At 29.1% G+C, this 26,060-nt stretch overlaps 1 protein-coding gene across 1 annotated transcript in view; it reads left to right on the forward strand.

Moving 5' to 3' along the window:
- Nucleotides 1–4,531: 4,531 nt before the first annotated feature.
- LOC148308793 (acid sphingomyelinase-like phosphodiesterase 3b) overlaps nucleotides 4,532–26,060 on the forward strand; it is a 69,063-nt gene continuing 47,534 nt past the window's right edge. Inside the window, exon 1 of the mRNA XM_088261164.1 lies at nucleotides 4,532–4,946. The gene's annotated coding sequence lies outside the window, so the exon portion shown is untranslated. The remainder of the gene's footprint in view (nucleotides 4,947–26,060) is intronic.

Here is a 26,060-nt window from a genome sequence, read left to right on the forward strand (position 1 = left end):
AAATATATGTAAGATTCTTCGCGAATTATTTTACATTCTTTGAAAACATGAGCATAATTTTTTCAGCATACAGTTCGACCGGTTATTTTATTCACAATATTTTGAGTATGTTCAAATCTTTTTCCAAAAACCTGGGTATTCCAATTAAGAGTTATTTAAATTGCTATTTTAACAGAGATGATGAAGAATATGAAAGTCTTAGTATTAACTAGGCATAAAGTAACATAAAGCATAAAATAATAAATAATGAAATCACGATTATACGAGAATAGTTTTGTTTGATATCAAAATAGAAAATACTAAGTGTGTTAAATGTATAGGGTTGAAGTGTATATCAATACTTGAAACAATATAAGTACCTACTAACATATGAGTAATCCACTTGCAAACCACGTTATGTTAAAAAAAGTTTTTAAGCCAATAACGCCAATCAGTAGAAAATTAAAAATATTAACGTCCATATTCACGTTAAACATAATCTGCCAAAACTCGATAAGCTAGGAATTCAATGGAATAGAGAAATCAAAGAGTATTGAGCAAAACTTGCTTTGCCAATCTACAGTTCACTTTCTTTAATCTCTAAAAAAGCTTAAATCTTTAGAAGATTTAATCTTTTACCAATTGCCGCCATTAGCAAAAAAACTTTATTTTTAACATAACGCGGTTTGCAAGTGGACTACTTATATGGTATACTTTTTATTTGATCCACTAACTGTGTGATTATCCATTTTATAATTTAAATGTAACTTTGTTTTAAAATCACTATAAATATTTTATTTTAACTTAATTATAATGTCCACCAGTTTTGAAACTAATCGATTATCAAGACTGATTAGTAATAATCAGTCTTGATAAAGAAGCGGTTAGCTTCGAATCCGGTTAGATTATCAATAAGTTACCTATAATTAAACATTTATAGTGATTTTTAAACAACGTTACATTTTAATTATACTTATATGATGTTTGATATAAGCTCTCTTTTCTTGACCATTTCTGTATTTAATAAACCGTTTACAGTTTACAATATATGTACAAATATTTTAATTTTTAAATTTCAAATAAATAAGTCAGTACTTTAAAAATAAGAATTACTGATAAGAATATGAGAACCAGAGACTGCAGAACATCACGTTCGCATGAAAATATTTTTTTTTTTCAGATCTGAAATTTCTAATAGCCCTGAGCAGAAATTCGTAAAACGCGTTCAAAATTTTATCTGAAACATTTAGATGGAATTCGGTTCGTGGAAAATTACGACTAATGTACGGCCTTGACAGCAAGCATAATATAGATATAAATGAAGACCCTCTAAAAAATACCATTAACGATGGTGTTTGAACAATAAAAAGTACCTTTTTTAAAGGCTTTGCTGGTCTTAAGGGTGAAAAAGATACAGAAAAGTAAACATAATTTATTTTTCTCACAATAAAATAACGGTAGGGGTATATTTGGTTCTGTGGATTTTTGTACTATCACTTGGAAAATATTTTCAAAGATTTCTTCACAGGTGTTCAGTACTCAAAAACTCTTCGGAAGTAAATATGAATCACATTTACTGACAATGCTTTCACATACATTTACCAAAAAATACAAATAATGTCTCAACTTGTATTTATACAGTTTTTACATCTAAAATAATTATTTTACAAGAAAATTATAATATTTGGTTCAATTAAATAAATTAAGGGTAAGTTTTAATTAAGTAACCTGACTTTATATAATTTAAATACATCACTGTTTTAATTTGAACTTCTTCCAAAAAAGCAGTCTTCTCATCCACTGTCAATTCTAAAGGAATATCAGTAATTTTTAGATAAAGTTTGTAATTTTAATCAATTTTATTTATTAATGCAACCTTGGTTGGTTTCTTCATTTTATATGAATTGATTTAAATAAATGAAACGCATAGTTAAAATATGCATTTCAATATTATCAAAGCATAAAAAAAGCAATCACCACTTTCATATCATTCGTAAAAATCTAGACGATGTTTTTCTTTTATCTCGCCATATTAAAATTTATTTTATATTTTTTACAATATAACTCGAATGTCAAATTAATCCTTATGTATTAAAATTCCATAAAAGAGCATGTATTTAAAATTTTAATCGATAAAATTTTTAAGCGAAAATAAACTCTCATAAATAAATTATGTACAAACACTTTTAACTGCCAAGCAATATGCGGAATTGTGTTTTTTTTTCAGTTATAAGTTACTTTAAAAAACTGTTAAAAATGTTGTTTTTAATTCGTGAGTATCGCATTATTTTTTTTGAATACCCATTTTTGTTTTACTGAAAACATTTTTCGCTTAAAAATGTGTTTTTTTTATATATATACAAAGATAAACTTTAAAACCGGCATGAATGCTGGTGCGTTGAATAAGTACATCTATAAAATATTGGAATGCTAAGTTATGACAGGCGAATAAAATATATAGGTATTCGTGAAGTAAAGGGGAAACCGTTTAAAGCAAAAAGCAACAAGCCAAAATGTTTCAAGGATTTATTAACATAGCGTGTTCGAAGAAAATTGGTTTTGCGATAATATTGTTATAAAATATAACATGCAGCCAAGAAATTTATTTCACTCACCGATATTTCAAAGTAAAAAGTGTTAAAAATATTCCAAGTGTTTCGTTAGTACGCGTAAATTATTGCGCGCTGTATAAAGTATAAATAATGATATTTTAAAACACTTTATTCTTGCCTGCGATTCTTTATTTTAATATTCTTACCAAGGAAGGTATTAGTGTGACAATAAAAAAAATATATCAACTGTCACGAGGGTAGTATAATTTTTATGGTAGTTACTTTAGAATTACATAGTTATATGTATTTAAATATGTACTTTTTACTGGAAAGCAAAACGGAACTTGTGTTTCTCACTTTTTTTACAAAAAACTTCAGTTATAAGGTTGAGGCATTAAAAAAGTAATAAAAATCTAACATTAAATCTTTAAAAAAAACGAAGTTATGAAATGTAATGGGATTTGACGTAAGTTTTTGTTATATTAACTGTTCATAATTTTAGAGGTTAATAAAAGGTAACAAAGAGAGTTATAACTAAATCAGAATGCGATTAAGATATAGTTAGTTTTTCAAAGCTTTCGTGTATTATTGGTTAATTTCACATAAAAGAAAAATAATTTATGAAAAATAAAAAACACAACTAACTAGGTTATAATTGTTATTATTTCTTTAAATTAAAAAAATTAAAAACCTGACTTACAAGATTATAATTGTTATTATTTCTTAGGTTGGTTACACTTTTCCCTTTTCCCCCTTCTTTTCTTTTATTCTACTTATCTTCTCCACCACGGAAGGAACTGAAAAAAAAGTACTGTCGACGTTTGCAGTAACAATGTTGAATTATGCGTTACTGATTTCGAATAATCAAATTGTACCATTGACTAAGGCCTTTTCTAAAACTAGTCCATGAAAAAGTAACACAATAGTGTGTGATTTCAATTCAGAAATTCTTATGCCATCTTAGTTTTAACTCTTTATAAGGTAAACATATGTTCTGAGGAAGTAAAAGAGCAAGGAAACATGAACACGATATGGCTTGATGCTTGCAAAATGATGTATAGAGAAATGAACACAAGCTGAAACAGAGTAAGGTAAGAATCTATAAGACCTGCATAAAACCAATACGAACTACGACATACGGCATAAAAATACGAGCTGACACCACGAGAACAAAAAGTCTTCATAGAACCACCGAAATGAAAAATCTACGACTCATTGCACGCCAATCACTTCGCGACGGATTAAGATACACTGAATTAAGAAAAATCTGCGATGTTGAAGATATTGTGCGATGGGGAAGAGTAAGAAGACCTTTCTGGAAAAACAAGATCGGATCGAGTGGCAAAGATAGTAGCAGATGAATGCATAAGAGATAGCAGACTCCCAGGTAGGCCATCTAAACGATGGAAAGATAGCTGGTCATCCGCCTCCCAGGAATCGAACAACAGAACACAGCCCTAACTACAGAAGATGAAGACCTGTTCTGAAAGATGTATACACGTATACATTTATTTGACATAGTTACAAATTGTAAAAGTAATTGTAAAATAAAAACACTTGTTTTTTACCACTTAAGTTTATTTTATTATGCCGACTAGTTTCGGAAACTAAGCTTCAATTTTCAGGTCCAAATATAAACAAAGAGACATTTTTTTACATCCAATTTAATTTATTTTCTCTACATTTCTACTTCAAACAATCTTATAATTTTAATTGCGCTGAGCCTCTCCAAAAAAGGGAATAAGCTCTTGTCTTTTTTGTATACGTGTGCGTAAACATCAAACGTAATGTAACTGTATACATACATAATGAAAGAAAAATAAGTATGCCGATCGTTTGTGCATCTGTCCCCAATGGAAGATAAACAAAACGTATTCTCTCCCATAACGTCATTTGAGTGTGGTCGGGTGACAGCTCTACCCCGGGTGTAGCGTGACACGGCCTGATCGCGGGGGATCGTAGCGGCTCGTAGCGGCGCGTAGCGCTGCCGCCGACGCCTCAGTCGTGCACAGACGCCCGCAGCGGACGCCCGTCCATTTCGCGACACCCTCACGTTCGCTACCCCTCGCGGCGAATTGAAATTAATCGTAAACTTGTGACTCTCCTCAATGAATAAAATCGCCACAATTTCTCGCATTGACTTCACAAACACTCACCCCAGTGAATTAAATGCATTCAAATTAACCCTTTTTTAGATACTGTCGTGAATGCTTTCGTAAGGTCGTTTAAATCTTTTATACTATCCATTAAACTTAAAGTAAAAGTGTACTCTTTTGAGGATATTGTGTATGAAAAGTGAGGCGTTTAGGGACTAACGTTTTACGTGTTGTGACTATTGAGTGTAAATTATTTTTATTGAGAAAAAACTCTTAAAAATTTAAATTGTTCCCCAATTTTCAACACTTGGAGCCACAGGTATAAAAAGATCAAGTTTTTTTTCTTGTAAGAAAATATGTTAATTTTTATCATTTCTTTTTCTATGGTGACATTTCTTTGTACGAATTTTCATTTGAGGGAATGTAACAGTATTAAATAACCCTTTATGGAAATGTGAGTGACAGCTGTTTTGCCTTTTTTAGACCTTCATTACCCTGCCTTCGTTGGTTTCTGCAAAGGAAGTTATATTTTTATGTTCGCTTTTTATATTAAAAAAAATATTTGATGTGATGTATTTTTTTAACACTTATATTTTGAGATTATTCAAATATTTGTCTTTGTAATTGGGTTACAAAAATGTAAATTACCACGGTACTTTTTCGCTTTTATTTAATTTTTATCCATCTTTTTTATACGAAAATGGATTTAGACGTGTTGTAATAAAATTGATTTAAGAGCATAAAAATATTCAAGAAAAATCTTCAAGATTAACATTACTAAGATAAATTTAAAGGTATTTTTTATTAGGTAATTAGTTAAACATCGATTTTTTAATTAAATTTATATCATCGACTTAATGGTCGGATATTTTACTACAATATCAATTTTGTGAGTATAAAACCACTTATTGGTTAGTAGGTTCATACTTACATAACGTGCAAGTTATTTGTAACTGTATATATCTTAACATTTAATTTTAATTTTGAATAGATTTTTATTAAAACATCCTTTAGGAGGGTTAAGATTAATTAAAAATATATTATCACCAACTCAAAATGGATTTTTGGAAATTTTATTTCCGAAGACTAGTTCCAAAAGTAAAAAAAATCGTACCGTTTTTTTAATTGCTTTGTCTATTAAAATCAATAAATTCGATAACAATATCTTAAGACACCATATCTGTAGACTTCTAAAACGCAAAACGAATATATGTAAAAGAATTATAGGGAAAACTTTAAGAAAATATAATTTTTATAAAATAAATTTTATTTTTAACCACTTGATTGTTGGGTATTTTTTACAACTGGTTTCGACAAGCTTTTTGTCTGATCGATAAGTACATATCCATCACTGAAGATGACAAGGTGTTTATCAAATCCAGTTTGAAAAATGAACCAAAAATAAAGGCGGTTAAAAACAATGTTTCAGTTTGATTTCATATAGTTTATGAAATGTGCCACAAAGTATCAGCAAAAAACATTCAAGACTTTTAACTTAAAAATAACCTTCCTTAAATTAAAGATTATTTTGTCTTTTTAGTAAACAATGATACTTTGGTTTTTGTAAAATTTTCTAAAAGTCATCTTTTTACGTGAAAATTAAATTTTAAATATTAGTAAATATTTAAATAAAAACGTTGAAAAAACCAACGAAATCTTTAAAACTTTGTAAAGATAGTATCAAATTTGCTAATCCTGATAAGTTGAGTCTTACAAGTAAGAAAATCAAACAGTCCTTAGGGCGTAAGGTGCTTTAAGGCTTTAAATATTTGAATTCTATATCTCTTTAAGTAGTTGATTTTGATTAAATATTTTAAGGTCTCAGCAAATCAGACCATTACATTCGAACAAAGTTCAAAGTTTCCAGGGAAAGGGCGGTTAGGTAAGAAAGGTCGTAAGAACTTTTCTTCAGAAGAAAAGTATTTATATTGACTTCAGTTTTATTGTTGGAACAATTAACAAAGTTTAACGAAGGGAAGGTAGACTACTTAAACGAAATTAAATTAGGGTTTTAACAATAAATAAATAACAAACACTTTTGTAATTACAATTGAAGACTGTGCTTCTTTTCTCTGTTACTTATATCTATAAATATATACATATATATATATATATATATATATATATATATATATATATATATATATATATATATATATATATATATATATATATATATATATATATATATATATATATATATATATATATATGTATATATATATATATATATATATATATATATATATATATATATATATATATATATATATATATATATATTTATATATATATATATATATATATTTATATATATATATATATATATATATATATATATATATATATATATATATATATATAAATATATATATATATATATATATATATATATATATATATATATATATATATATATATATATATATATATATATATTTATATATTTATATATAAATATATATATATATATATATATATATATATATATATATATATATATATATATATATATATATACACATATATTTATATATATATATATATATATATATAAATATATATATATATATATATATATATATATATATATATATATATATATATATATATATATATATATATATATATATATATATATATATATACACACAGTGGTGGCCAAATGTTATAGGCACCCCCTACAGAATTGGTTGTCTTTAAATATGAATTCTTGCAATCTTCTTGGATTGTATCGTATTTTGATGGATTTTACCTATTACTTATTACCTGCTATCCCGACCTACGCGCGTTAGGGGCGTGGTTTATTTAAAAACACTCTTTTTACTAATTTCAAGGGTCAGTTTTGCATTTGATACATTGCTCTCTAGTTATTTTAATCAGTGAAAAATTGAAATTTTTTTGTGCTTTTCATTTAAACCTTCATTCTCGGGTCGACCCGAGTAAAAGTAGCTAAAAAAATCAATGCTTCCAGTGTGCAGTCTATATAATTTTTAAATATTTTTTTAATCTGGTTCTCATGAAAACTGCCAGAAAAGGGATCACTTTATGTTGCAAGGACTGAATTTCAGTTAGTGAATTATTGACAAATCATCTTAGTATGTCTTTAAAGCTATTTTCTGAACTGGAAAGTGAATGCAACATGAAAAACATTGACACATTTTATAAAATGAAATAAAATCAACAGAGACTGTTTTTTTATTGATGGTACAATATTAATGTATTTATTCACAAATCAAACTTTTTGTAAAAAATAAACGTACATTATTGGGCTTGTTACCAAGACGCAATATCTTTCGTCGAACCGAACCACTTAATAAGTTTTAACTCATTAAGTGGTTTTACAAGTGCTTAATTGTTAAAAAAAATAATCTATTATATTTTCTCTACATCTCCCTCTCACCTTCTTGCCTGAACCTACTTTATTAACCTTTATCAATTTTCGGTTATTCATAAAATTTATAATGTTTTTATTCGTATTGTAATTAATGTGTTTTTTTATTTCTTTGAAATTAAAACTTTAGAACTGTCAGTATAAACGAACAAAATAAAGAGTTCAAATGTTTTAAAAAGTATTGCTATTAAAGTTTATGATTTAAAAATGTCGGTTTTCAGTTGGTAAAAAAATATATTTATATTAAAAACCCACTAATGTAGGTACATATATTCTGTTTGAGAATTTTAAATAAATAAAATAGTTTGTAAAATCACCAGTTTAATTTTAAATGTTTCCGGGTAGTTTTGGTAAAAAAATCTGCTCCGTACTTCAAATGGGAACGTTGTTCTTTTTAACCTTAACCTAATTAATTTTAACTCTACGTTGTCAGATTCTTAAAATATTTACGTAAAAGAAGGTCTGAAAGTTGATCAAAATTAATTCAATTTGTAAAAATATCAGTAACCGTTTTAAAACAACGCAACCAAAAATGATGAAAATGCGTGTTTTTCCTTAAAAATATTTACCCTACCGCCTTCGTGGCGGAAAGTAAGGGGATGTTTTGACAGATAAGTCGACCGAGTGATCGGAAGTCTATTTTTGACGGAAAGTAAATCTGCGTATAATTGAAATGTTCGATTTTGGGAATATTTTTTTTGTCAACATTGACAGTTTCCGATATTATTTTTCAGTGCCGAAATATTATTTCCTTTAAATCATGGTACTACAAAATGGTACTTTAAATTGACAGCTTTTTAATAACATGGTCGAAATTCGACTCTACAAATGTCTCTTAAAGTGGAATCGTGAACAACTGTATACTTATATATGTTAATAAATATCCTTATTATTGATTTGGTAAGTTGATTTCATACTTGTGGTTGATTTTTTTAAAAACCCAATATATTATACATTCCATTATACATACTTAACTTTCTGAAAAATTTTTGACAAAGAAATAAAAATGGAGAAGTAACTCACCTTAACTCACTTAAACTCACCGTCACAATATTTTGTATTAGATTCCAAGGTCAGGATTCACTACGGAAAATAACACTTTGACAACATAGTGTAAATAAATAAAAAAAAATATTTTTTCATCAATTAATTTAAAAAAAAACTTCATTAATTGAATTAGCAGTCACATTGTGGTAAAAATTTCAATTAAAAATTTAAATTTGAATTTTAGAATATAGTGGTATTTTCCATGTAAAACTTGAAAATAACATTAACTATTTGACAATTAAGTTGGAAAAAATTGATTAAAAGATATTACAAATAAAAGCCCAGGGGTTTTTCAAAGTTTTGTACATTACACAGTTAAATCATTCACTTCCGTATGGAATCCGTGCCCAGCTTAGATTATGCAATCAAAGTCGGAAATAAATAGTTTCCGCAAGTCTACCCTTTTGCTAATGTTGCTTTTGTATTTATTAATTATGAATCTTTAAACAAAAGGTTCAAAAGTTTATAAGGAATTTAATTTTTATATAATACAATCATTTATTTTCACTACATCCTCAATTAGGTCTGGATTGATTATGTGTAGAGATAAACATGTATATACGTATGCATATGTAATATAAATATATTTATTGAATTTAATATACCTTTATATGTTTAAATATATTTTAACATGTATGATGTAGAGGGGGTTGGATTTTGTTTGTTCATATTTACTTCATACTCACATCAAAAATAATTATTGGTTGAGTTGGTGAACAGAAAATATTAATTTACATTGTGGTATTTAAATAAATTTGTACATTTAGAAAAATTAAAATTAAAAGTTCGCTCAGTTTAAGTCAGTGAATAAAATAAATGTGCAAAATAAGAAAGTTTTGGTACAGCAAAAAAATCAGTAACAAAAACTCAACATAACATTCTCTCGGTCCGATCCCACTTCCTAAAGACCATCAAGTACTGTTAGGGGATGGAATAAATATAAATTTGGAGCTAAAATTATTAATCCTAAACTTTCTGAATGAATTTGGAAAACGATAAATTGAAAATTTCTCGGGTTCGGCTATATTTAATTTGCGAACGGAAATTTAAATCAATTATTCAAATTTGCTCTGTGTCTTCGAGTCTCTATTGATAATTTATCTCTTCCAACACTTTTAGCTAAATTAAACAAAATTTTTAAGCTTGGATTATCCCTATTTTTTATACTTCAGGGAGATTTTCTACTTCTACTGTAATACGCATATAATCTTCGTCACGTAATCGCCTAGGAAATTTTAATAAACACTGCTTGATTAATATGAATGGGTTCAAATCTTCATTATGTAATCCGAATTATAATTTTGCTTAATTTTTCAGTTGAAAACTAAATATTATGTGTATTTTTCATAAATTTATTTACAATCTTCTCTTTTTCCTATTTCTCCTCTTTATTTAGTGAATAAACATATCTCTATCTTGAGATAAATTTAGTATTGAAATAAAAAGAAATTGAATTTGTTGAATATTAAGTTAATGACTGACTTTTTAAACTACCAACATTTTCTATGAAAAAATACTTTGTATTTTCTTAACTTATTTTATTTCATAGCTCTTTTTTTCTTGATTAAATTCTTGTTATCTAATGTCTTTTTCACATCTTAAAAATATTCTATGCTCCTGCCTTCTCTGCAAGTATATTTTAAGTCATTATTATACTAACTGAAAATTTGTAGGAAAATAGATGACCCGGTTCAAATTCCAATTTGAAATTTGCAAAGCTCTCTGGTGAAACAATTCAGAAGTTTATTACTCGTTCGCAAGGGAGAAATATCTGAATGTTTTATTGTTCCTGGTACTTCCGGGAGTTCTACAAACTGGAGGAGTCGCTATATCGTAAGGATGTTGAAAATGGCGGGTGATCTGTCTTTGGCAGGCAATAAATTAAAATCAGCACCAAACTCCCGAGCCGAGGCTTACAAACAGCTTCCTGGACGAGCTCTTCATCAGTTCGAATAGATTGCCTCTCAGATGACTTTGTTTTTCAGGGGGATGTTTCTATTTTCAGTTTATAAAGATGTCTATAAATTTATCGACCTAACATTTCAGACTTTTAGTCGTCGTTGTTGGCAAACATTCACGGATAATTTAATTTTACAAAATTCATTTAATATCAAAGCAATGTGAACAGATTTTTTTGAGAATTGTCAATACAGGAATACATCACGATTTCGAGAAATAATTATAGAAAAAAATCAAACCGTACTTAAGAAGATTTTTATTTAATGCTTTGGAATTTTTCGAAAGGTTTTCTTGACAAGTCAAAAAACTTTTTTATGTTTGTACTACAGGCATTAATAATAAAAATAAAGTATTTGTAATCACTATGAATAAAGCCAAATTTAAGTACTTTCTCTGTTCGTTAACGGTTTTAAATCGTCAAGTTCGATTAATGACAGGTACTTACACAAGGTTTAAACTATATACACGCAATACACTTAACATTCTATCTATATTTGACGCACTTAAACCAGCCTACCACAGATGATGAACCCTGTGAATTCCCCTTATTTCCATATTTCTTTTCATCCATGTTGCGATATCAGTATTTTTTTTATATATACCCATTAATTTCGAATACAATTGAAAAAATCGGCAGCATTCTATACATTTATATAGTTTTGTCAATTTTAAGAGAAAAATGTAGTAAAGAGGTGGGTGAAGACTTACCACGAAAAAAACAAATTACTCATAACATACAGATTGTGATCCACGAAGAAAAATGAAATGATAGATCAAACCATTTTTTCTTAGAAAGAAAGAGGAGAGTGCAAATTTTGAAATGTTTTTCATATGTTTAAGAATTTAATGATTTTCTACATTTCAACGAAGATGTAGAAAAATATGGAAGTCTAAGCATTTACAGGGCTTACGACCGTCATAGGCTGGTTTACGTTATCATTTTAACAGTCACAAATTCTACCCATGATTGACAACCACACAACTCAATTTTTCGAACGCCTTTATATGTTGTAACTCGTGACATAGTACACGAGTATTTGGCTACACTCAAAATGATGTAAATTTACAACATTTTGAGTGTGTCCAAATATGTCCAAAATGGTATTTTTTGGCGTTTCTCATGTGTGTGATTATAATCCGAAATTCGGACCTCACATACTAATATAAGAGTTTCTGCTTAGTAAAAAACTTCTTTACATCTCACCAATAGATGTCTCTAGTGAAGTTCTAGTGATTCAAGAACAAGGTATCTAAATTGGTTCATATATATAGAACTTCCAAGAATTTGAGTAATGTGGTTGTCAATAATGGGTAGAATTGGTGAATGTTACACGTGTGTAAAGTAATCATTTAAACCAGCCAGTCAGCCCCGTAAATGCCCAGACTTACATATTCTTCTTCATCTTTGATGAGATGTCAAAAAATAATATGATGTAAATTTATAAAATTATTTAATGATATCAATTATTTATTATGTATAACAACGATGTAAATGATTGTGTATAAAATATAAAATTTAATCTTTGAATAAAATTGCAACCATTTATTTGAGTCTGATTATACAAATCGCAAAGAGGTTTTGGCTGGAACGCGTAAGTGGAGCTGAAAAAGGTCCTATAGAGAGGCGGAAGCATTTATATGAAGGCATAAAACCTTTCCCGATTCAGATATTATTATTTAGTTCGCGAGGGAGCGGTTTTCGTACGGCCCTTTCGCAATTTAGTCAACACAGACCGCTAAACAATGAGTTATTGGTATGGTCAAAATCCCGTTTCTCACTTGGGAAAACCGTGGCGGGCGAATACTGGATGAAAATATTACAATATACAGTGTTTTCCAAACGTCATTCACTCATTTTGGTGAAATTTGTTGTTTACAATATTCATATTTAACAAATAAAGAGTAACAATTAAAACTCATTTTTTTTAAATAAATAAACATATATTATTATAATTTGTATTTAAAGGTATAATCCGAGAAGCCACCTTTTAAAGAGGCTTGCCTGCAGGTAGGATAGTGAGGATAGGGAAGGTAAATGTGAAAAATACATCAAAGATTTATTGAAAAATTGTATTTTTATGAAATCTAAATGTTTTTTTTGCATATGCTTTGTGGCACATTTTATAAAATATTATAAAATAAAATTAAAACTAGCTCATTTTATTTTTGGTACTTTTCTCCAATCGGTTCCGATAAACATCTTGTCATCTTCAGGGATGTATCTGTACTTCCATCCATTCGGTAAGAACATATTTTTATTCTTTAAACCCTCTTCCGCACCCGATGGTGCAAAGGGCACTGTATCATATAAACCCAGTGTTATTTTTACCTTAAAATGAAGGAATGGTGATCAGCCCTCCGCTTCAGATATCAGTCCAGGGTAATATTGAATAAATATGAGTGAAAAATCACTTATATTTATTTAGCCCCCCCCCCCCTTGGGAATCAAACCCGGGACCTCCAGTATGGTAGCTGAGCGAGCTGGAAATTACACTACGGAGGCGGACATATCGCTCACTCCTTTCAACAACGTCAAATATCAAAAAACTTTTAAATAATTCAATAACTTTTTTTCAAATAATTTTTCAGGAGATCGTTTTTTATGTTTAAAAGTATAATAAATGCATTAAAAATAAATATCAACCCACTTATTGAACTTTTTACTATGCAACACATATTTTTAGGCAAAACCTGAATGTTTTTTCTCCATTTGAAAAATATGTAGTATATTTAAAAAAATAATTAAACAATAGCTTTTCTTCAAAATGCGAAAACAACACTTTTTGCACTGTAGCGGATAAATGTATATAAAAAATATGCCACTTTTGATGGCATATAGTACTTTTTCTGGGCATTCCGAAAACATGAACTACCGAAAATTGACAATTTTTGATATATGACGTTGTTGAAAGGAATGAGTGATATACGAGATGAAAAATCTATGTTTGTACCGTTTCAAATATTAAAAGTAATTTATTATCCTTGTACAACAAACAATTTTTAAATTCATTTGACAAAATGAATTATTTGGATAAAAACAAAGTTTCGGAATATCCTGTACATTTTGTGATACTTGAATATGGTATTCGGAAAGAGCGGGAAACCGAACTTGTACTACGGCGGGTTCACGCGTTGTCACTTCAATAGTGTAGAACTCCCGCTTCAAATTTGAGGTTTATGCGTTGAATTCCTAATTGCATTACGTACATTTTATCGCAAAATATTTGTATTCAAATGGCGTTCTAGTGAGAAATCATCTCTACATAAAAATATTTACCAAACTTTATAAAATTAATTAACTTTGTTTTCACCACTTTTTTATTAATAGAATTGAACCTACCGGTTTCGATAATACCTTGTCATCATCAGGGTATATTTTGAATCAAAAAATTGAAAACTTTAAAACACTCTCACCAAAAACTTCCACACACTCTATAAAATCCTAAATGTTTAGGATTTTTGTAAAATGTTATAAAATGTTGTATAAAAGTTTATAAAATGTGCCACTAAGTATCTGCGGAAAACATTCAAGAAATATTTCACCATTTTATTTTCAATCATATATTCAGTAATCAAACAACAGGTCGTTTTAAATCACTGTTTAGTCTTGCTTCAAACATTATTCTCACCTCTATCCGTATATATGGTATGTATTTATGCATATGGACTGCATCAAAGCAATGTATATGTTTTAAGTTGTTCATAAACAATGTATACGCCCGCCTACATAATGTAATGGTCAACACGCTCAGCTACCATACTGGAGGTCCCGGGTTTGATTCCCAAGGGGGGGGGAGGGTAAAATAAACATAACTGATTTTTTCACTTTAATATTTATTCAATATTATATTTGATGGTTTGAATTATGAATTAAGCGTATTTTGTACAAAAACGTGATTATTGACTATTTGATATATTATTAGCTTAAAAAAAGGCTTAAAAATAATAATAAAGCGATTTTAAGCTTCTTCTTCTTCTTCTTCATCATCTTGTTGAAGGCGTTGTAGCCTGTTTTATAAGAGGAATTAGCTTCCTGCGATGTCGATTCCCAGTTATCGACCCATTTCTTTGGTGGTCTGCCCGGCAGACATCTACCTTGGGGTTGGCCGTACAGTGCGATGTGAGAGAGTCTGGATTGTTCCATTCTCCTCACGTGCTCATACCATTGTCTCATCGTTGCCTTCCCCACCTAACGACATCTTCGATCTCGCATATTTCCCTGATCCTGGCGTTTCTTATTCTATCTCGAAGACTCTTGTCTGATTTTAAACTTGGAAGTATAATATATTGACATGTTAAAATGACTAACAGCTTTTGTTTATTTTCTTACCAAGCAAAATTGACTTAAATGGACCTCCTGAACATTTTATGTTTTGTTAGTTGGTCACTTTTTCCTCTACGACTATGATATGTTAATTAAAATGTTTGCAAAATTTTCGTATGGTTACGTGCATTGAATCGAGCGTTTAAATTAGTCACTGTCGACAGAATGGTGACACAAATTTGTAAATCAGAATTTACACAAGTATTATAATACGAGTATATTAAGCTACCTGAATCTACGTAATAATATATTGAGCCAAATACTGTGATAATCTGAATTGGAATTTTAGTCTTACACTTTCAATTAACACAAATTTTAACTTATATGTAGATAAACCATCAAGATAATAGGAAACGATAGGATCACATAAGTTTCATTGGGTGAAGATAATGTTATAGATTAAGAAAAATAATAAACATAAATTAAACACAACAATCTTAATTAAAATATTTAAAAAAATATGGTTATCACAATCCATAGGTTCATCAATTAGAACATTTTTCAAGTCTGTATGTAGATCTAACATCGTCCAATACTGGTGTGAGACCAGCTTTATTGATAATAAGAAATAAATACACAATGAAATAGTTTAAGAGATTTAAAGTAGTAATATTTATATAAATTACTCAAAACTTAAAACGAACATATTTTAAACCATAGCGCACAGTCTTAAATGTATCATAGCGCACAGTCTTAAATGTTCAAAAAAATAACACATTTATCACAATGATTGTGAATTAATGAAAATATGAAAAATCTACAAGTAACAGAGCAATTTAAAATATCGGAAATGTTTAGTTACACCAGCTGTCAAAAAGCATCCTGTCCGCCATGAGCAATTCGCAGTACTTAATATGTCGCTAGTATGTTCAATATCTGGCATATCGAAGAAAAAGTTTGAAAAAAAAACCTTATCATCTTTTTCATTTTATGTTTTTAAAGATGTGCGCATTCAAATTTCAAAGAATTCGGTAAATAATTTTAGGGGATTTAAGATTTTGAACATACAAACATTTACTATTTAAAAACAATAGTTTACAAATAAATATGTACATAGTTTTATTTGACAGATCAGTAATTTGAAATTATACGCAATACACATTTTGGTACTGAGCGCCTTAATTAATTCACGTATTCAATTATTAGTTGGATATTAATATCGTAAATCCCTTTATTAACGTGAGCTTAATCTCCTCAATGGTAGGGGATGTGAAAGTCAACCCCCCAATTGGAATTAGCACCCTATTGATTGGTTTTCTGCTTCCATTAAGGACCTATGTCAAAACTTACATCACGTATCCGGAGTAGTTGTCACAGAAAATCAATTATTAATAATTATTTAAAATATTATTTTTAGGTTATTAAATTGTTTGGTTGTAAAAATTCTGTCTAATACATGTCAAAATACATATCGCGTTCATATGTTTGCAACACAATAATGAATAATTAAAAAAACAATCAAAATGATCAAAAATGAAAAATAAAAAGGACAACCGTTTATGTCTTTGCTCTGATATGATACCAGAATCAAATATTTCAGTTGAGGATACTTCATATGTACTAGCTTAAGCCTGGAGATTAAAATATCTTTACGTTTTTATTTAATTATAGCGAGACAAAGTTTTATAAATAATGTATTTATTAACTTTATAGTTATTTTTTGACATCTCATCAAAGATGAAGAAGAATTGGAAGTCTGGGCATTTACGGGGTTGACGACCGTCATAGGCTGGTTTAAGTGATCACTTTACACACGTGTAACATTCACCAATTCTACCCATTATTGACAACCACACTACTCAAATTCTTGATAGTTCTATATATATATATATGAACCAATTTTAGAAACCTTGTTCTTGAATCACAAGAATTTCACTAGAGACATCTATTGGTGAGATGTAAAGAAGCTTTTTACCAAGCAGAAACTCTTATATTAGTATGTGAGGTACGAATCCTGGATTATAATCACACACATGAGAAACGCCAGAAAATACCATTTTCATTTTTATTATTTAAGCTTATAATTTGACCAGATAATTTATTTACAACATTTTGAGTGTGTCCAAATACTTGTTCACAAAATCTGGATTATCTCCAATTACAGGAGCTATTTTCATATTATTTTTTGACATCTCATCAAAGATGAAGAAGAATATGTAAGTCTGGGCATTTACAAGGCTGACGACCGTCATAGGCTGGTTTAAGTGATCACTTAAACCAGCCTATAACGGTCGTTTAAGTGATCACTTAAACGACCTAACATTTTGGGTGGGTCAAAATCCTTGTTAACAAATCTAGGTTTACCTTGTTAGGAGTGAGAAGAAGATACGGTGTTTTAAAATGATTCAAAATGCATCGGGACACGTGTCACAATACATTTTAAGAAAAAAGTGGTATTTACCAAGTACAACATAAATTCATAATGGATAGATTTTAACACAAAGTGACTGCCAAATCAATAATTGAAATGTTAATTTATATTTGACATCTCAACAAAGATGAAGAAGAATATGTAAATCTGGCTATTTACTGGACCTACGACTTGTCATAAGCTGATTTAAGTGATCACTTTTCACGTGTCTAACATTTACCATTCAAATTTCGGAAGTTATATTCATACTTAAATTGACGCCATCTTTCTAACGCTGCTTCTCGGCACCATTTATGAATGAGTTAAGTAAGTTTTAAACATTCGCCGTTCTACTAAAAAAACTTGTTCTAATCAACCATAACTGCTGCCGAGAGCTCACACATGAAATAACGTATCAATTTTATAATGAGATGATTTTATGAAAAAAAATGTTTATATTATAAATCGATCCCATAACAATAAAAAAAATGCATTTAATGAAACAAATACAGTTTTAATTCAAGTTTCGCGGTAGGTCCTGATTTCTGATACACGGTATAAAGGTTAATTTCTTGACAAGAACAAACCTGGAACGTACGTTAAATGTCAGGAAATAATATTACTCAGTGGGAAATGTACGAGTCTGTCAAGTTGGGTTGACCCCTAGAGTAGTATGGGGTGAAGCGAGGCTTGGCAAGTAATAATTGCACTCATTAATCGTCAAAGCGCATCTTATTCGGTAGCAATTACTCTTTGTAGAGTCCAGTGACAAAGTACGATATTTCTATTTCACCCACATGTCGCTTTGCAAAATTGATTTCATCGCAATTATAAAATGTTGATTAATTAACTTTGTAACAGAAAAATGTTATGTAAATTATAAATATCATTATTATATTCAACATAAATATTAAACCCGTATAATTTTCCACTTTTAGTAAGGTTTTTTTTAATTAATTTAATGCTTAGAAATAATGAATTTCTTTTGAATATCATCATAAAGCTAATAACGCTTTTTTTCAATTATTTCTTAATTCATATGTTTTAATAGATTTATATTATCCACTGACACTTCGTGTTGGAATTGCATTTTTAATATATTATTAGATTAAAACCAATATTTTTAGCTTTTCCACTTTGTTTTTATTTGACCAGCGACCGGGTTTCGTCGTTACCGACATCATCAGACTGGTACCAGTCTGATGATGTCGGTAACGACGAAACCCGGTCGCTGGTCAAATAAAAATAAAGTGGAAAAGCTAAAAATATTGGTTTTAATCTAATAATATATCATATGTTTTACTTTACTCAGGTTTTAGCAAAAACGATTTTTAAAATATGAAAACGGTCATTACCAATACATTATACATTTGAATGTTACCAATATCGCTGAACATCATTGACGACTTACATCGAGTGGTTCTACAATCATGCCAAACATAAGAACAACAACTTCACATCACAAAATTTTAAAAACATTGAAACTTTATCCCTTTTTAAAAAAAATGAGGATGGTGAAACTTATATAAGATAAATAAAAAAAAAATAAAAAAAATATCTTTAACAATTGTATAAATAAAGACAAAAAATAAATTAACATACACACTCACATTTTAAACAAAAAATATAATTCAACATATATTTATGAATTGATTGTCGATAAGATAAGGTTTTCTCAAAATTAATTAAACATTTCATACAAAACAGTTAGTAGTTCTTTAAGAAAATCGGTTTTCTGCACTGTTGAATAAACATGACAATTGTTTTAGTATTTAGAAACTAATTAGTTTCAAACACCAACAAAAGATTTACAACATTTTCGACTAAACAAATTCGGATGAAAAGCTACACTTTTCTTTATTCGTGTTAATCAATTTAAAAACCAAAAAAAACATTATTTCTTCTTTAAATAAATTAAATTTAATTATTAAAATTATGATTTATCTTTTGATTTTATAATAATAAAAATGATTCTAACTCTTTTTTTCAGGATTTATAATCTTTAACGTAAAAGCTCAAAAAATTTAAAATATAATCAAAATAAAACATTCTTATTTATTGATTTTGCGTTTAATTTGTAGAACTCCATTTTAATTTATGTGTTAATTTTAAATCAAACACAGATTTTTTGAGTCTTCTTAGTTGTATTTTATTAACAAAAACACATAAAAAATTATATTGTGACAATTGTTTCGCCTTGTTAGACATTCGTTTGATAATTAATGCCCTAACAAGATGAAACAATTGTCACAATACAATTTTTCATGTGTTTTTGTTAATAAAATACAACTTAGTAGACTCAAAAAATCTGTGTTTGATTTAAAATTAATACATAAATTAAAACATTCTTCTTTTTATTTTTAATTTGCAAATTAATATATTTTTTTTTAACCGAAAGTATTTAATCTACTGAAAATAAAATATTAAAAAATTAATTCCAAAGGAAAAACAAATTTGACGGTTGAAGTGATTTCAAAGAACTTCTTTAAAGGTTGACATGGCTAAGTCATATGTTTCTGGCGTTTTGTTTCACCTGGTGAAATATCTTTGAAGTTGATATTTACGAGAATTTTTACTATTGAACTTTACCAAGATGTAAAAATAACCGAGCTAGCTTGGTTTTATCGAGCACAAAGCTAAGCTTTTCCAAAGTAAAAAAAAATAATTAATTATATTTGAATCCGGTGCGGTGTTATATTCTCTATTTGTACGAATAGGCTTCAAAACGCTTTTTTACCTTTATTTCGTTCAAAATGGAATAAAAAGAAAGAATTTAAAAGAATAAATACGCTTTGTGAGTAATATGTTAGCAAATATAACCAGAAAATTTCAGTGCTTGATTTCCTGCAGTTTCATTAACATTATATTTGTTTTACCATAACACACAGAATAAACAAATATTTTGGAAGCCATTTTATATAACATTTTCATATATTGTGTTTGAAAATGATGCGGAAGGCATCGTAACACGTGTTCCAGTAGATTTTAAGAAAAAGTGGTATTAACTTAGAAAAACTAGTACATTTTACTACAAAGTGCCTGCCGAATCAATGAATGAAATAAAAATAATTATTTTATTTATTTATTTATTTCACATTAACTTTGTGGAATGACATAGTGATAATTAAAAATCAAACACTTGAATTAGACATCTAATTGAGGTTTATTTCACATGACTAGTTTCGAAAACTACAGATATTTTTATTGACAAGTGATCACAAATACTAACGAGCAAAAAATCGTCAGGTATTAATTAATAGAGGTGGGTGAGAAAGTAATTATACGGCTGTCCAAATTCAAAACACAGTAAGGGACATTTTTTTTCAAAGTAGATTCTACTTAGTCCAAAAATGCAAAAAAAACCTACTACAAAACAAATGTCCCTTACTGTGTTTTAAGTTTGGACAGCCGTATAATTATTATTATTATTGCAGTTTGAAATATTTTCTAAACCATATTTTGTTTGCAAATATAAAATATTTTAAAAAAAATGTAAATTAAGTTATTTGCATACTTCTGTTAACAATAAAGGCGATTCTGGAGATATGGTGTGAGAAGATTAGCTCCCTGACAATTGCAAAACTGACCTCCAGTGCTACCACGTGTCCAGCCCCCATTTGCGCCTTTAAGCAGTTTTATGATAAGGTTTGAGCTCTTCATCAGCCTCTCCCGGATACCTACCACGTTATGTCTTATAAACCCATATTAATGTAGTATGTGTGCTGAAAAAAACTTACAAGGATATGCTGTTTTCATAATTGTTACATTTAAAAAAATCTATAACATTTTAAGTGTCTAAAGTGCGTAAAACTAGATTATCTCCACTTGGGAGTTATTTTTAACATTTTTCTCAATATAGATGAACAGAATATGGAAGTCTGGGTATTTAATAAAAGCTTTCCTCTATCCCTGATGGCTGTTGTGAACTTATATGTACTGTGTCACGAGATGATCAACATATTTAGGAGTTCCAAAATTTTGATTATTGTGGTTGTCAATCAAGAGTAGAATTGGTGAATGTTGCAAGTGTGTAAAGTGAACACATAACCAGCATATGACAAGTCATAAGCCCTGCAAATACCCTGACATCCATATTCTTCATCATTTATGTTGGAATATCAAAAACGTTTTCATATCTTTTGAGCTTTTCTTTTTGTGAACTTTTACTTAAATCGACTCGCATACTTATTCAAAAATAAAAGTTAAATGAGTTTTGTGCACATCTCAGTAAAAATTAAAAATCACTTTATTTTAAAATCACTAAAAATATTTTATTAACATAATTATAATGTCTACCGGTTTCGAAGCTTACCGCTTCTTTATCAAGACCTGTTTAAAAGCCTTTTTGAAAAGAAGCGGTTATCTTCGAAATCGAGGGACATTATAACAAAATTAAAATCAAATAATGATGGTGATTTTAAATTAAACAAAGTTATATTTTAATTGTAAAATGGAAAATCACAAAGTTATTGCTTCAAATACAAAGTATATTTCAGCAACTTCATTCCTGGATAGTTTTTAGTGTTACTTCTAACAGTTTGGCATGAATTATTTTCCGTATTTTTTTTTCTTCTTGTTATTTTTATGTTACTTTACTTTTCTTGAATTAAAAAGCTCTAATGATTTTTTTCATTCGGAATACTAATTGCTATTTTATAAAATTACGCCCCCGTGACAGTTAAAACATTTTCAAGTATACAGCGCTCCAGTAGACATTGAATATGTAAATAGCCGGGATAAAAAGAAACTAAATTGAACAGGACACTTTAAATAAATGTCTCTTTTATTATTTCGTAAAGGTTAATGAAAACTTTGGAAGAAATTTTAAAGAAGAACAAATAATAAAAGGCAGTCAGACTTACTATTGGTGAGATGAAAAATACATGATGAAAAATACATGTCTCAAGTGAAGTTCTAGTGATTTATGAACAATGTTTCTAAATTGGTTCATTTATCCAAGAATTTGAGTAGTGTGGTTGTCAATAATGGGTGCAGTTGGTGAATGTTACACGTGTGTAAAGTGATCAATAAAACCAACCTATGACGGTCGTCAGCCCCGAAAATGGTCCGACTTCTATATTCTGCTTTATAATTCACTAGATGTCAAAAAATAATACAAAAAATTACTCCTATAATTGGAGATAATCCAGATTTGTGAACAAGTATTTGAACACACTCAAAATGTTGTTAGTAAAAAAACAAAAATTTAATATGACCATATATTAATATAGCTATTTATATTCTTAATATATTGAAAACCTATACTCGTGTGTTTAGACAAAGTTTGAGAGTTTACTTAGCTCAGGTGGTTTGTTGGTTGGGCGTGATATGGGTTATTACTCCGAATTCAAAGTACATAAACTTATATGATATCATTTGACATCCACAGATCTGAAGTTAGTTGTAAACTTGTGACTATGCGGATATTATAGTATGTTCGTGAAGTAAGAAAACAATTTCGGAAATTGTATTTAATCATTCGAAATATCAGAAAATCACTGCGAGAGTATATCGTGTTTGGTCTGACAAACTGTCTTAAATTTTTTATAAAATAAAATAACTTCAAATAACCCTTATCCGCACCCAATGGTGCATAGGGCACCGCATCGAATTGACGCAGTGTTATCTTGATCATTACTTACATGAAGGCAAGGTGATCACTCTTGCGCTTCAGGAACCAGTCCAGGGTAATATTAAATAAATATTACAGTGCAAAATCACTAATATTTATTTTCCTCCCCTCTGGGAATCAAACCCGGGACCTCCAGCACGGTAGCTAAATACGCTGACCATTACACCACGGAGGCGGACAAAATAAAATAATAATAAAAATAAAAATAACTTTGTTTTAACCACTTTTTATGATGATGTCAATATTAACCACCCTGATAATGACAGGGGTCTTGTCGAAACCGGTTGGGTAAAGTGTACCAATAAAAAGTGGTTAAAACAGAGTTGTTTTATTTTATAAAGTTTATAAAATGTGCCACAAAGTATCTGCGAAAAACATTCAAGAAATGTCTTAAAAATACTTATTTGTATGAAATATAAGGTTTTATCATTCTTTTTTTGTTGGTTATTTGTTAAGCAAAATTAAACCTTAGTAAAGTGGAAGAGCCTTCGTAACTTACCACGCGTGACTAAAACTTGATAACACATTCACAATTTTATTAAAAAAAAAAGGTTGTGTAAGGTTTTGGTTCAAAAATAAATATTTGTGTTGTATTTAATACACAAATACGCGTGTGTGTGTGTCTTTTCTTTTTGAAAAAAAAGCCTTATTACTATGTAGACATATTTTATAAACATATTGTTCAATACATTCGGGGATGATAATACCAGTTGAATTCCTTACGAGAGAAAATGAATTTCTCTACGTATTATTTGAATTTTTTAATTAATTTGGCTGACATTTCGTTTGTTCGTTCATCGCTAATTTGTTTGTTTTTTGAATTTCGAAGTCTAAATATTTTATTACGAAGAAAATATAACATTTGACGGAAGTGTCAGCATAGGGGTCGTAGTTTCCAAAGCCTATCACCCCCAAAGAGCATTACATTGCCGAGCGCTGTTTGTTATTGCGCAGAGTAAATATGCAAATCTGTGATTATTTAACCAATACACTGCTCTACATATGTAGGTGTTGTTGCTATGTAATTATTTACTCAATCTGTGTCCTCGAGACTATATTGCTTGAACTAAGGAGATAGGGGCGGATCTAAGGTATTAGATGAAATAATTACGTTGTCTGACGTACCTACTTATACATGCATGGATCAGTTCCAATACTCAACAACCTCAGTAATTAATTTGTTGCCGTCTTAAAAAAAAACTTAAAAAATGATTTACTCTAAGATTGCTCAAACAAATTAGTTGAAATGAAAAGTATACCATGCAGTTGAAAGTATTTAACATTAAGGCCCTGTTATCGAGAGCCCGCAACTTGATTTTCTTTAAAACCAAGGTAACATTTAACTTTTTTGTTAATCTTAAAACACCGATTTTGTAATAATCTTAACTTCTCGACTAAAGTGAGGCAGTTACTGGTATTGAAAAGAAAATTGATGAAACTTTTTTATACTTAATGAAATTAAAGTAAAGTTATCTGACCTTTGATATTAAAACGTAAACGTTAAATTGTGTACATATGCAATGTCCAGAAGCCACCATCAGGGTGAAGTGATTTCATTAAAGTCCTCTTACACATATTATGTTTTTTACACATTAAAAAATACAAAATTTATCAAGCCTATTAATTTTTCTAACGTTTTCGTGTTGAAGCAAAGTCAAGTAGGTTGATATTTTTAAGAAAATGAAGGTTGAAAAGGGAACCATTAAAAACACATTTTTAAGTTTGAGGTTTCATACTACTTACTTCATTTATATCTAACAACAGTTAATTTTAATTGTATAAAAATGATTCAAGAATACATTTAACTGTAAAAAAAATCAGGACCTTGTTAACAAAAAATATGTGAAATATGTTTTTTAGTGACAATTACCAGGATTCCCAAATAATTAACTTGTGATATTTACGTTAATTTGTAATTATTAGGTTGGTGTCATTTGTCGTTCGTTGTTTGTTTCTTCTCTCCAGTCCACAAGATGTCGGGCTGTTCTTTTAGTAGAATAACGACTAATTAACCCAAAATGCGTGTCAAATTTGATGGAGGCCTTATTTAAACTGGGACATTTGGTTAACAATACATTCGCCGTACCAGAGTCAAGCGAAATTGACACTTAGAGAGCAGTATCTGCTTTGAGCATTGTCTTACATCCCGTACGGAGTGGTGAACACTTAGACAAATCTACGTCTAGGTGCAGAGTACACGAGTACACTCCTTGCGAAATCCTGGGCAAATAGTAAGTCTACACCCCTGCAACTTAGGGTGTCTACTCACATAGCCAGTGGCGAGCCACCGAGGGTAAGGCAAGCCACCAATTTTCCAAGCCGACGTCTTGACAAACTAAACAATTTAAACGTATATTAAATTGATACTGTTTTATCGCAGTTTCTACTTTGAATTCAAAGTAAATATAAGTTTTTCCGTCATTATATTTATTTTCAAATATATCTATCGTATTTTACCAAAATTTGATTAAAAAATTACCACTTGTAAGGAGAAAAAAAAACAGTAATTTAAAATTGCTATGATCTTAGTAAAATTATATAAAATATGACTTCACATTGACTAAACTTATATAATATATTATGTATGTTAATAAATGTGTTTGTGGATGTGTGTGTGTGTGTGTGTGTTTGTGTGTGTTTGTGTGTGTGTGTATGTGTGTGTATGTGTGTGAACGTAAATCCACCACCTAGGAGGTCCGGCTTCACGTATTTTTAATAATATCTTGG

Source organism: Brachycentrus maculatus, unplaced genomic scaffold, assembly GCF_059751285.1.
Source record: "Brachycentrus maculatus isolate JH-2025_06_01 unplaced genomic scaffold, ASM5975128v1 h1tg000148l, whole genome shotgun sequence".
NCBI classification, from domain to species: domain Eukaryota; kingdom Metazoa; phylum Arthropoda; class Insecta; order Trichoptera; family Brachycentridae; genus Brachycentrus; species Brachycentrus maculatus.